At 47.2% G+C, this 13,620-nt stretch overlaps 1 long non-coding RNA gene across 3 annotated transcripts in view; it reads right to left on the bottom strand.

Annotated features, from left to right (window-relative positions):
• The window catches only part of LOC106969022 (uncharacterized), a 110,014-nt gene that overhangs the window by 60,824 nt on the left and 35,570 nt on the right, over nt 1-13,620 (bottom strand). The window contains exons 3-4 of one of the 3 annotated variants that reach the window (XR_008289091.1): nt 10,957-10,996; nt 2,118-2,238 (exon numbers count right to left, since the gene is read on the bottom strand). The exons of 1 other annotated variant lie outside the window; for it this stretch is intronic. This is a non-coding gene — a long non-coding RNA (uncharacterized LOC106969022). The remainder of the gene's footprint in view (nt 1-2,117; nt 2,239-10,956; nt 10,997-13,620) is intronic. One more of the 3 variants, XR_008289092.1, reaches the window with a different exon arrangement.

Below are 13,620 nucleotides of genomic sequence, written 5' to 3'. Positions count from 1 at the left end.
CCAAACCATAGTCTGGAGTAACTGCTCTGCCCTGTGCTTTTTGGGAGTCCCTTCTAAATGACTGCATCAAGAAAGAAAAGTTTCCCATTGTCTTCCAGACCCTCCTCTTCCCTCCCAATTCATTCTCTACATGCATTTCCTCAAGATCACTCAAGTGTCACCTCCTCCAAGAAGGCTTCCCTGGCTTCCTCAAGCTGGCAGGCATCCAGACCTCTATGTTCCCTGAATTTGGGACCACTTGCTTGTGTGGCATGCCTCAGATGGTGCTGTCTGCTCAGCAGGCTGTGGACCCATAGAGGACAGAGTCCCCATACTGGTCAACTAGTTTCACTGGGGGTTCAGCAGGGAGTACAAGTTTGGTAAATGTTAAATGGATGGATGGATGCCAGGACTTATTAGAGCTTGAGACCAACTTGTAGGAACTGAACTCTTGGGCTGACAGCCAGTGAGAAATATAAGGAACCCAGAGATCAGGAAGCCCAGTGTTTTCCACTCTGAGGGGAGGGATGGGTAAGAGGGGCCAGAGGACTAAACTTCTCCCATATGGAACCAGGATGCTCCACTCCTGTTGATTTTACATATTGGGGTTCTGGAAATAGAGTTTCACTTCTCTAAAAAGTCAGAGAACCATTGCGGTGCCTGGGTGGCTCAGTCGGTTGGGCATCTGACTTCAGCTCGGGTCATGATCTCATGATCCGTGAGTTTGAGCCCCGTGTCAAACTCCAGCTCAGAGCCTGGAGCCTGCTTCAGATTCTGTGTCTCCCTCTCTCTGACCCTCCCCTGTTCATGCTCTGTCTTTCTCTGTCTCAAAAATAAATAAACATTTTTTTTAAAAAGTCAGAAAACCATTATTCTACAGTTCCAGCTGCTGCATTTTTTAGAAGGGACATGACTTATTCCCCAGGGAGGCTGGTCTGGGACCTAAATTTACTGACTCCTGGTCCAGTGCTCACTCAGCTCAATACCACAGCCAAGTCTACCCACAGACATGGGTCTGCTTCCAAATGGGGGTCTTGCACCTGGAGGCCCAGACACAAGGGACATCTCCCCATCCCTGAGAGAGGGGTCTGGAATGAAGGCATGGGGGACAGGCAGCAGTGGGGGTGTGGGGCAGCAGGGCTGATACACCTGACCCATAGTGGGTGCAGGAATTCAACCTCCAGGTGTGGGAGGCCAGAGGGGATGGGATAGGGACTCCGGATCGAGGTGGAGCTCAGGAGCCTAGACCAGGTGGGGTGACCCAACACCAAGACAAGGTCCCTCCCCCAGCCTAGGCTGGCGGATCAGGGGTGGCCACAGCTCTGAAGGATAGAGGTCAGGAGCAGCCTGGAACACGCAGTGGAAAGGGAAAGTCCCCACTGGACCCAGGTTCCACCCTCCCCAAACCCTGCCTTGTAGGAAAGAGCAGAAACCCCAGCAGCCTCTGGGAGTCTGGGGAGGTGGCAGGGGCCGGGGGGCGGGGGGGGGGGGGTCCCAGTAGCTCTGAAGCCCTCTAGCAACAGCCAAGGAGCAGAGAGCCAGCGGCACCACCTCCTGGAGCCTTCGGGGAGTGCAGTTCACGCCCAGCCAGCCTCAGGCCCCCGGCAATAGGAGTTGCAGGGATGAGGAGATGCCATGCCCATAAGAGCAGATCAGCCGTTTATTGTTCCTTTTTCTACATGTTATCATGGAAAACTTTAAACATACCCAAAAGTAGTGAGAGCTGTAGTCACAAACTCCCAGATACCCATCACTCTGCTTCGCCCATTAGTGCATGGCTGATCTGGCTTCCTCTTTACCCTTCCCTCCTGCTTACCCCTTCCAAATTATTTCCCACCAAATTCCAGGCAACATAATATTTCACCCCTAAATGTGTTCTTATGTCTCTCTAAAATAAGTACTTTTACAAGGTAACCACAATACCATTGTCTCACCAAAAAAATCATAGAAGTCCTCGATATCCTCAAATATCCAAACAATATCTTGACAACTGGGTGTCTCATGAATTCATAAATGCTTTTCTACAGTTTATTCACCAGAATCCTAATAAAGTCTACATGTTGCAACTACATGTTGCAATGTCTTTTGAGTCTTTTTTTTTTCCAAACAATAGCAATTTATTATTTATTTTTGCTTACCGATCTTTGGGTTTTGACTGGGCGGTTCTTCTGCCCCACATGGTGGTGGTTCCAACACCTCCCTGCATTCAGCTGAGGTGCCTGGGTTCTCTTTCTTTGGGCCTCTCCATATGGCTTCTCTCTTCAGCAGCGAAAAGAGTGGGAGGTTTTTTTTAATCTATAGGTTTCTCCTCCATTTGGGTTTTTTTTGTGTGTTTGAGGGGAAGAATGGTTGTGGGGGGGATGGTTTTTGGTTTGTTTCTCTTGAGATTCATTTGTTGAAAGAACCTGGTCACATTTCCCACACTTGGGATTTTGTTGGTTTCACCCCTATGGTAACATTTAACATGTTCCTCAGACTTCTAAGTTGTACATTCTGTCAGTGGGAGTTGAATCCAAAGGTTTATTCAGATTCTGTCTGTCTTCATCTCTTGTTATGTCTGCTATCAGGAGGCAGGTGATGCCAACTGACCTCTCTACTGATGTCAGCAACCACCCATGGTCATTACCTAGATCTGTTATTTCCTTGGGTACTGCGGAACTTTGATATTCTAATTCCATCATTCACTGTTTACTTTTATTATTTTGTTTAATGTGTATCTATTTTTGAGAGAGAGAGGCAGAGCGTGAGTGGGGGAGAGGCAGAGAGAGAGAGGGAGACACAGAATCTGAAACAGGCTCCAGGCTCGAGCTGTCAGCACAAAGCCCAAAGTGGGGCTCGAACTCAGGAATGGTGAGATCATGACCTAGGCCGAAGTCAGACACTTAACCGACTGAGCCACCCAGGCACCCCCTCACTGTTTACTTTTAAATCCAAAAGTCATTATTGATTCAGAATTACTTCCAACAACAGAACAGGCCCCTTGAGAGAAAATCTACTTCTGGACCCTGGGACAAGTCTTTGCCCTTTTCTAGAACTGTGCTGTCCAATGAGGCAGCCACTACCCACATGTGGCTACTGGACACTTGAAAGGTGACCGAGCCAAATTTGAGATGTGCCATATGTGTAGAATATATTTCCAGTTTCAAAGACTTGGTATGAAAAACTAATCTTAAATATCTCATTCATAATTTTTATATGATTTGCATGTTGAAATAATATTTTGAATCGATTGAGTAGAATGAAACACATTATTAAAAACTTAATTTTACCTGTTCCCTTTTACTTTTTCAATGAGGCAACTAGAAAATTTTAAATTGTATATGCAGCTCACATTTATGGCTCACATTCTATTTCTGTTGACAGCATTGGTCTAGGATCTAGTTGTCTCAGTGAATTTGTTAACTCTTCCTTGAGCTCTTCCTGTGTGTCAGGCACTGTTCAGAAAATGCAGTAGCGAACAAAACAGACAAAGCCCCTGCTCTCATGGGGCTTGGATTCCAGAAAAGACATACAATTAGCAAACCTCAAGTACATTGGTGGTGAAAAAGGGTTGGGGACAGGGAGAGGTTAAGGAGGAGCCCTTGGATAAGGAGACCTTTGATCAGGAAACTTTTGAAAGAGGCAAAGAGTGACTTCTGTGCACATATGGGTGAAGAAGTCCAGACAGACCTTGGGGGTGAGATGACAGATTGCACAAAACCAATGTGAGAACTTTGGTAGAGCTTTAGCTTCCTTTTTTTTTTTATTTTTTAAAGTTGATTTATTTTAAGAGAGAGAGCAAGCAGGGGAGGGGCAGAGAGAGAGAAGGAGAGAATCCCAAGCAGGCTCCACGCTGCCAGCACAGAGCCCAATGCAGGGCTCCAACCCATGAACCACAAGACCACGACCTGAGCCAAAACCAAGAGTCAGACACCCAACTGAATGAACCACCCAGGTGCCCCCTTTCTTTTTTTTAAGAGGAGATACAATTTGCACATGGTAAAATTCACTTTTTTGAAGTACACATTTCAGTGAATTTTGACAAATACATGGAATCATGAAACCATGACCAAAATCAAGATATAGAATATTTCCATCGCCCAAAAACAATCCTCTTGCCACTTTCAAGTTAACCTCTCCTCTACCCTCCAGCTCTAACAACTGCTTATCTGTTTTCTGTCCCTATAGTTTTGTCTTTTCCAGAATGCCATGTAAATGGAAACATGTGAGTCTGCCTTCTTCCACTTAATACAAGGCTTTTAAAAGTTGCCTAATTATTGCATTTATCAGTAGTTTGTTCCTTTTTTATTGTTGAGTAGTATTCCACTGTATGGATGTGCCACAGTTTCTTCACCAGCTGATGGACAAAAGAAAACTAAAAGGTAATAAAGGAGAAAAAAGGAAACAAAAAGAAAGCACAATTAAATGGGAAATATGAAATAAAACAGCAAAAAATGAGGCCTAACATAACAGTGTTTATAATAAAGATAAATGGGTTGAAGTCATCAACCAAAAGATAGAGAATCTGGGGCACCAGATGGCTCAGTTGGTTGAGATCTGACTTGAGCTCAGGTCATGATCCCACAGGTTCATGGGTTTGAGTCCCACATCAGGCTCTCTGCTGTTAGCACAGAGACCACTTCAGATCCTCTGTCCCCCTCTCCCTCTGCCCCTCCCCCCCCTCTCAAAAACAAACATTAAAAAAAAAGAGAGAGAATCTAAGATTGAATAAGCAAAACAAGATCCAAGATGTGCTGTTTACAAGCAAATGCTTAAAACAAAAGGATATGGAGATTAAAGAGAAAAGAATTAAAAATTATATATCAGGCAAATATGAGCCAAAAGAAAGCTACAGTCACCTTAATAGTAGCAGTCCTAAGATGTGACAAACAGAATCCAATGCAAACCATAATATCATAAGAAAGAATAACAGATTTTCAAATAACCACCCACGAGCATATATTTCCATTAAAAAATGTAGCTTCAAAATACGTAAAATGCCAGCTTATAGAATTAGAGACAAAATTATTTATTTTTTTTTCTTTAATCTCTCCTGGAAATGAATCAGGCAGACAAACGAATATTTCAATCAGCAAGCTGATCCACGTATACAGAATGCTTAACCTTAGAATCAGCCAACATTCTTGTCAAGCACACACAGGACATTTATAAAAACTGTTAAAGTAAACCAAAATAAATTTCAAAAGATCAAAAGATCAATTAGGCTCTTTTGCTGACCATATGCAATAAAATCAGCAAAGATAACTGACAAATTCTCTTATATCTGGAAATTAACATACTACATAACTTATGGATTAATAACTATTTGTAGAATTATAAGAACTTATAGAATTATAAAACTAAGTACTACATGTCAAAATTTGGGAGAATAGACTAAAGCAATGCCTAGAGCAAAATGCCTAAGTTGAAAAATATCAGAAACAAAACAAATCAACATGGGGGAAAAAAAAGAGAGAGGCAGACCAAGAAACAGACTCTTAACTATAGGGAAGAAACTGATGGTTACCAGGGAGTGGTCGGTGGCGAGCTGGGTGAACTAGATGATGGGGATTAAGGAGTGTGCTCATCATGATGAGCGCTGGGTGATGTATGGAAGTGTCCAATCACTAAATTGTACACCTGAAACTAATAACACTGTATGTTAACTAACTAGAATATTTAAATAAAAACTTAAAGAAGAAAAAAAAAGAATTTATCATAAAACCAGAAAGATTTAATGCAAACAAGCTAAATGTTCAGTAAGGAAATTGGAAAAGAACAAGAGAGGTGATAAAAGCTTGGACTATAGTAGCAGAGGCGGAGGAAGATCTGGGATACTTTCAAAGACTCAGCAAAGAAGATGCATGTATGAATGTGGAACTCAGTGAGATAGTCATAACTAGACAGGTAGACCTGGAAGCGTCAGCATTTAGGTGATATTTAAAGCCACGGTCAGAGAGCAAGTGTAAGTAGAGAAAAGCATAGGACCTAGGTGAGGTGGGGGTCCCAGGATATGCTAGGCCCAGGATATCCCAGGATAGGATAGCCAGAAATGCTGCCTCAGACCAGCAAAGGTCACCAGAGCCTAGCATGTAAACCAGAATACCCAACAAGGAACATAATTGTCAGGCAGACCAGACGTCATCACCACCACCATCATCATCATCATCCCCATCACCACTATCATCCATCCATTCATTTATTCAATATCTCACGAAGACGGTATTAGTACCGTTATTACATGGAAGGGGACATGGAGATTGAGCAAGCTTCAGTAACTGCTCCCAACGGTGGTCAGATTCTACTCCAGACCTTGACACTGCATTGCCAGTACAAGGATGCTCATTGCCACGTTGTTTACAACAGCAAAAAACTGGACACAACCCAAATTGCTACCATTGAGGGAATGTTCAAACAACTATAGGTGTGAGTGATAGACCGATACATTTAAGATCTACTCTAAATTCTGTGATATTTAGAGTAAGATCTACTTTACAATCAGCAACAGGAGCATTGCCCATGGCGTCCACCGTGAGGGCTCAAGCCTTCCTCCACCGCTGATAGGCGTGTGGTGTGTGGCAAGTCACGTCACTCGTCTGAGGCTCAGCTTCCTCATCCATTCAGTGAGAGCCTCATCCTTTCTTAGTGAGGTCATAGGTCTACAGTGACAGCCAAATAGAAACAGACATGAGAGACTTTCATATCAGTAGAGGCCTTTGTAAATTTGGGGGGTGATGGTTGCTGCTTCCAGAACAGTGAACAGGGCTGGCTTTACACAGGCGACTCCTAGAATGTGGGGGAGGCCCTGTCCTGCCGGCAGTGTGACAGGGTCAGAGTTCAGGACCTCCATGCCTCTCTAGCTTTGCACACACACACAAAGAGAATCAGCCTTAGAGTCTAGCAACCAGGGCCTCCTTGCTTTGTACTCCTACTTTAGAGGGACATTCTCTGGCCTTCCAATGGCCAATGCCCCCTCAGAGGGCAACAAATCCGAACGATCAAGAGAATGTGCCTCCTGTAAGCCGCCACTCCCTCCTAGGTCATGCTGCAGTTCCCCAGGACCCCGAATTCCCTGCCTAAATGCCTGCCTCCAGGACCTTCTCCAATCCTTCTCTGGGTCCTTCTCCCCAGGGGTGCACTGACCCCAGTGTGTGCACCCCTAGTCCCAAAGGGCCAAAAGGAGGTTATTTGCAGGGGGGTGAGGAGGTGGGGAGGACTCAGACATGATCGCCTGCACGGAGGGAAACCCCTCACAGTGCAAGACAAAAGCGTGTGATAGAAAAGAGGCTCCAGACCAGAGCCTCCATTTGCACTTGGCCCCAGACCTCTCAAATACTGGGCTCGCACACAAACATCATAACCCTGATCTTACCCCTCCTCTTCCCCTGCAAGGCTGGTGATAAAACACAGGGAGCAAAAACAATCATTGCTGGAGGCCTAATTATGGCGAGCAGCCTGGTAGTGCTGTATATAGACTCCGCTTGGGGGGAAATGTGCTGATTTATGCAGTTCCCAACATTTAAAGGTGGAGACCAGACTGTGGCTGAATCAAATCTGATCGCTCTCTGGGACAAATTGGACCCCTGAGCCCTGAGCACAAATTTGTGAAGGACTGTCTGTCTCTCCTTCCCCCAGCCTGTACTGGCTTCCCCTGGGGCTCCCTGGGTTCCCTAAGCCAAAACCTCAAGGTGGCCTCACAGGTACTGAAGCAGAAGTCAGTCATTAGCGAGCATCTGCTCTGTGCCAGGTTCTGAGGAAACGCACTTCAAACCAAGGCCTCCGGAAGCTTCCAGCCTACTGAGCTCAGACCCTCTTTGGCATGAAGGCTGTCCGGCTGTGAAAGATGGCACCAAATCCCCCTCGCGTCTCACATCTGCACATCCTGCTATGTTACTTCAAATGCCCTCCCAGTCCGTCCTCTGGGCTCAATCAGGTGACTCGTGTGGGCCAAGAGGATGTCAGCAAACATGATGCGGGCAGAGGTTTGAAACGCTCTTGGGCCTGGGGCTTGTCCTCTCTGGCAGCTCTCGGAAGCCACTGTGTGAAAAAAGCTGGGCTAACATGCTGCAGAATGAGAGACCTCCGGAGCCATATGCAGAGAGAGCCCTGCCCACCATCTCAGACGACCCAGAGGAGGCCACCGTAAGCCAGCCAGACCTGGTCCCCCCACGCTGCAGACCACGAGCGAGCCCAGCCTAGCCCGCAAGAACCACCCGGCTGAGCTCTGCCCAAATTGCCAAACTACAGACTGTGAGTTCAGTGGATGGTGGTTGTTTTCAACCCTCCACAGCAAAGGAGAGAGCTGAGGAGGATGAGGGGGATTTACCAGGTGGACAAATAAGGAAAAATAAACCAGGCAGAGGGAACAGCACAAGCAAAGCCATGTGGGCTTGGAGGACTCTGTTTTCAGAGAAAGGAGTCACCCAAGATAACTGATTGCAGGGCCTCTGGGACAGATGGGGCCAGTGCCAAGTGTGGCAGTTTGGACTTTATCCAGAAAACAGTGGGAAGGCACAGGAGGAATCCTGAGCAAGGGAGGGCTAAGGCAAGGTGCACTGTGCAAAGGTCACTTTGGCAGCAGTGAGGGTGATCAGATGCCCAGCCTCCACCTCCAGCAATGGATGGGCCCCTCCAGCCTCTGCAGGGTGTCAGGCAACAGCCCTTCCTCCCTCCCGCCCTCACCCCTGACCTCACACAGGAGCTGCCGCTGAAGTCCCAAGACAAATGCGTTTTAAATGAACCAAGAGAAATCAGTTTCCAGAAACCAGTCTCCACGGGTGAGACAAGAGCAGTGCTGTCTCAAGGCCAGTGACAGGCATGCTGGAATCTCAGAGCCAGTGACAAGGGGGAGACAGCTGTGGACAGTGAGAGGACAGCTTCCCCAAATCATCCCCTTTTGGAGTTGGGTGGGACCTCAAGGGCCAGCTGGCCCAGCCCCCTCTGAAGTGGGTCCCTATCACATACCCTTTCTTACATACCTTCAGTGACAGGGTGCTCAGCACTATATTTGCCCAAAGTTCTTTATCACAGGCTTATGATTGGCTCATACCTCCTGCTTCTGCCCACACTAGCCCTCAGAGGTGGCAAGATGCCCACCGAAACCCCTCTTTGTCTCTTCTCCAGCCAGTACACAATTCTGGAGTGATCTGACTTGCACAGAATGGGAAGGGACAGCATGATCTCATTCCCCAAACCACATTGCTATCACCGTAGCCCACATAAGCTCTCCTGGCACTTACATCGGCCCCACCCCACATCACCTCCAGGCTCCCCTCCCAGGACAAGGTGGTGTTTTGCACATCCTTCTCTTACAGTTGAATTGCAATTCTTTGCCTACATGACAAGATGATTAAAAAACAGGCCCTGGAGGAAATCTGTCTTTGTCCCTGGCCTACCCCAGCCACAGCACAAGGTCTGCAGTAGAGTAGCAGCTCACCAAACATCCGCTGAATGAATGAGCCCATTCCCTACAGAGTAAGGGCTACAGGATGGGTTGCACTACTGGATGGATTGCACTGGGCCAAAGAGCCCAGTACCAAGCATGTGGGCTCAGGAGCTAGACTGCTTCAGCTCAAGTCTGCTGGCCCTCCCCCCTCAGGCCCACAGTTCCCAAAGTGTGTGCCAAGAAACCCCTGTGCACTGCAGCAAACACACAGGGGTAACATGGGTTATTTTAAGTGTTAGAAACACCGGTGTGTGTCACACAACTGCAAACCTATCATGACCTAAGTACACAGTGGCCACCCTGTGAACATTAATCTGTGCCACGTTCCCTCTGACAACACCGTATCTTTTCAAATCTGGGTTTTCAGTGGTTACAGAGATAAAAAGCAAACACCATGTGAAAATCAGTGTAGAGCAACAAATGAGGACAGCAATGTCCCATCTGACTCTAAGTTTTAAAAAGTTGTGCAATACCCAATGGGCACATACATCCCGTTGCTACATGATAGTGTTATATCAGATGGAATAAAATCTTTTTCTTTCAGTTTATGTGAGTTACTTTTTCAAATGGCTACTAAGCTGTGATGAAATAACTATCTTTAAGTTGTTTGTACCTAACTACTCGATAAATATGACTACTAGGGAGGTGTGGCTCAGTCAGTTAAGCATCTGGCTTCAGCTCAGGTCATGATCTCATGGCTCCTGAGTTCAAGCCCCGCGTTGGGCTCTGTGCTACCTGCTGGGAGCCTGGACCCTGCTTCTGATTCTGTGTCTCCTATCTGCCCCTCCCCTGCTCATGCGCTCTCTCTCTCTCTCAAAAATAATCATTAACAAAATTAAAAGAAAAAAAGACCAATAGGTATTTCTTTTGGCCTCTGGGCACTTGGAAAACTTACTGAAATACTGTGGGTACTGGGAACAGAGAAATTGTGGGAATCTCTGTTTTCAGCATTTTACTTCACTTCTCTGGTCCTCAGTTTCCCTAAGTATAAGTTGGGGATGATAATAACATATCATAAGGTTGTTGACAGGACTGAGAATATATGCAGTATTTAGGGTAGGACCTGGTACGTAACAACTGTTGTATACACATTATTACTACACAGAAAGGCCACATGAGTTAGTTGGCAAGATTATAGGGAAATGTCTAAAATGCAGCAGAGATCCATTTTCTAACATTCTCTTCTTTTGTTTTTTTAAACATTCTCCCCTTTTATTAATAACCATATTCCAAGTGCTTTGACACAAGTCACAGAGAGCACTGGACTGGGAGTCGGAAGGAGGCGTGTTCCAGGAGCAGCTCAGCTTTGAAACCTCAAGGAAAGCACCCCTTCTCCCTAAGCCTCAGTTTCCTCGTGTGTATGTCACCGGTGCAGTGGTGATGCACAGAGTCCAAGGAGAGAGAGTTAAGACTCTTTCTTGGAGGGTGCAAACACCCACAGGAACCAGACCACAGACGGAATCTATCCCCTATACAATAAACAGTGCAAATATCAGGAAGTGGGTGATTAATAGTGCTCAATTGACATGCTAATTACAAACCATTCTTATTACCTTGTTGCCGCAAGTTCCCCCAGGCTCTGGAGGCCACAACCTGAAAGAATGAGTTTCCCGGCTTAGTCTGAGTTGAAGGTAATTAAGCCCGTCAGAGCTACAAAACCACATGCTTCAAACTGATTCAGACCTTTCACTAAATTAGACCATCTCCGAATGTGTAGGAATAGTGAGGTTTTGCCAGCTGTATAATCAGTTCCGTATTCAATTCCTTTAAATAGAGATTTATTGATTAAGCAACCTACTGTTTTTAAAAGGTAGTTTTGTCTTTGAAAATAAATAAATAAATAAATAAAGCTTTCCTTTAAAAAAGATCTCAGTTTCCATCAGATCAAATTCCCTTTGCCTTTTGCCTCTAGGGTTCCTCAGGATTCTGATTTTTTTTTCGAATGTTAAGTTATTCCTTTATTAGATAGTCATTGAAATCGACCTCATTCCCATAGAGGAATGATTATGGGCACAGAAAATGCATTCATTCCTTTTACAAGGCTGGTGGCTGACAGAAGTGATTCTGCTGGTGGCTTCAACGGAAATGTTGCGTTTCATAAAACCAGCACTGAGATTGTTATAAAGCTGATTTGGGCATGTTTTCCTAAATTAAAAAAAAATGAAAATGGAAAAATGGTTTCTCTCAGATGAGGGCTCTACATGTAGAGATAGGACTTAGAGATCAAAACTCCCCCTACCTGCCCTAGCCACACACCCCTCCCACCCGCTAATGAAGAAGATGGGTGTCACTTCCTGACCTCACCCCCAGGGTTCCCCCAGGCCACCCAGGTCTGTCTCTGAGCCTGGAACAGAATGTAGACCTACCCATGGTTCCCAGATCCTCCCTATGGGCACAAGGCATTTAGATATCATGACCTAAGAATGCTCAGACTGAACAAAACGAATGATTACCATTTTGGCTTTTAAAAAATTACCTTACCCCATCCTTGAGACTTCCCCCATGACCTCATGCATACCTCTGGTAGAAGGGAAGGCATCCCACAGTTAGAGAGGGATGGAATCAGGACCAAAATCATCCTTCCCATAGGCTGCTAGAGCCAGACCGCCTGGGGTTCAAACGTTGCTCTGCCACTTACTAGCTGTGTGACTCTGAGCAAGTCACTTACCCTTTCTGTGCTTTGCTTTTCTCATCTGCCCAGTGGAAGTAACAATTGAGAACCAAGTGACTTAATATTCATAAAATGCTTATAAAAGACGCTGGAATACATTATTTGATGAAAGCAAGCTGCTGGTGTTTTGTCTTGTGTCTAACAACACACACAGCCTCCTGCATCTCTGCACCTCCTGCATCTCCTGCACCTCCTGCACACCTGCACCTCCTGCACCTCTGCACCTCCAGCACCTCCTGCACTCCTGCACCTCTGCACCTCCTGCATTCCTGTACCTCCTGCATCTCCTGCACACCTGCACCTCCTGCACCTCCAGCACCTCCTGCACTCCTGCACCTCTGCACCTCCTGCATTCCTGTACCTCCTGCATCTCCTGCACACCTGCACCTCCTGCACCTCTGCACCTCCTGCATCTCCTGCACCTCCTGCACCTCCTGCACACCTGCACCTCCTGCACCTCTGCACCTCCTGCACCTCTGCACCTCCTGCATTCCTGTACCTCCTGCATCTCCTGCACACCTGCACCTCCTGCACCTCTGCACCTCCTGCACACCTGCACCTCCTGTACCTCTGCACCTCCGGCACCTCCTGCACTCCTGCACCTCCTGCACCTCCTGCACCTTCTGCACCTCTGCACCTCCTGCACACCTGCACCTCCTGTACCTCTGCACCTCCGGCACCTCCTGCACTCCTGCACCTCCTGCACCTTCTGCACCTCTGCACCTCCTGCATTCCTGTACCTCCTGCATCTCCTGCACACCTGTACCTCCTTCACCTCCCTGCACCTTCTGTACCTCCTGTATCTCCTACACTCCTGCACCTCCTGCACTCCTGCACCTCCTACACCTTCTGTGCACCTACATTCCTGCACCTCCTGCACCTTCTGCAGTCCTGCATCTCCTACATCTCCTGCACCTCTTGCACCCCCCACACCTTCTGCACCTCCTGCATCTTCTGCACCTCCTGCACTCCTGCACCTTCTGCACACTTGCACCTTCTGTGCACCTGCATTCCTGCATCTCCTGCACCTCCTGCACCTTCTGTACTCCTGCACCTTCTGCACACCTGCCTTCCTGCACCTCCTGCACCCCTGCACCTCCGTACCTCCTGCACTCTTACATTTCCTGTACCTCCTGCACACCTGTACCTCCTGCATCTCCTGCACCTCCTGCACACCTGCACCTCCTGCACCTCTGCACCTCCAGCACCTCCTGCACTCCTGCACCTCCTGCATTCCTGTACCTCCTGCATCTCCTGCACACCTGCACCTCCTGCACCTCCTGCACACCTGCACCTCCTGTACCTCTGCACCTCCGGCACCTCCTGCATCTCCTGCACACCTGCACCTCCTGCACTCCTGCACCTCCTGCACTCCTGCACCTCCTACACCTTCTGTGCACCTACATTCCTGCACCTCCTGCACCTTCTGCAGTCCTGCATCTCCTACATCTCCTGCACCTCTTGCACCCCCCACACCTTCTGCACCTCCTGCATCTTCTGCACCTCCTGCACTCCTGCACCTTCTGCACACTTGCACCTTCTGTGC

This window comes from Acinonyx jubatus, chromosome A3 (assembly GCF_027475565.1).
Source record: "Acinonyx jubatus isolate Ajub_Pintada_27869175 chromosome A3, VMU_Ajub_asm_v1.0, whole genome shotgun sequence".
NCBI classification, from domain to species: Eukaryota; Metazoa; Chordata; class Mammalia; order Carnivora; family Felidae; genus Acinonyx; species Acinonyx jubatus.
This window is presented reverse-complemented; position numbering and strand designations above follow the sequence as displayed.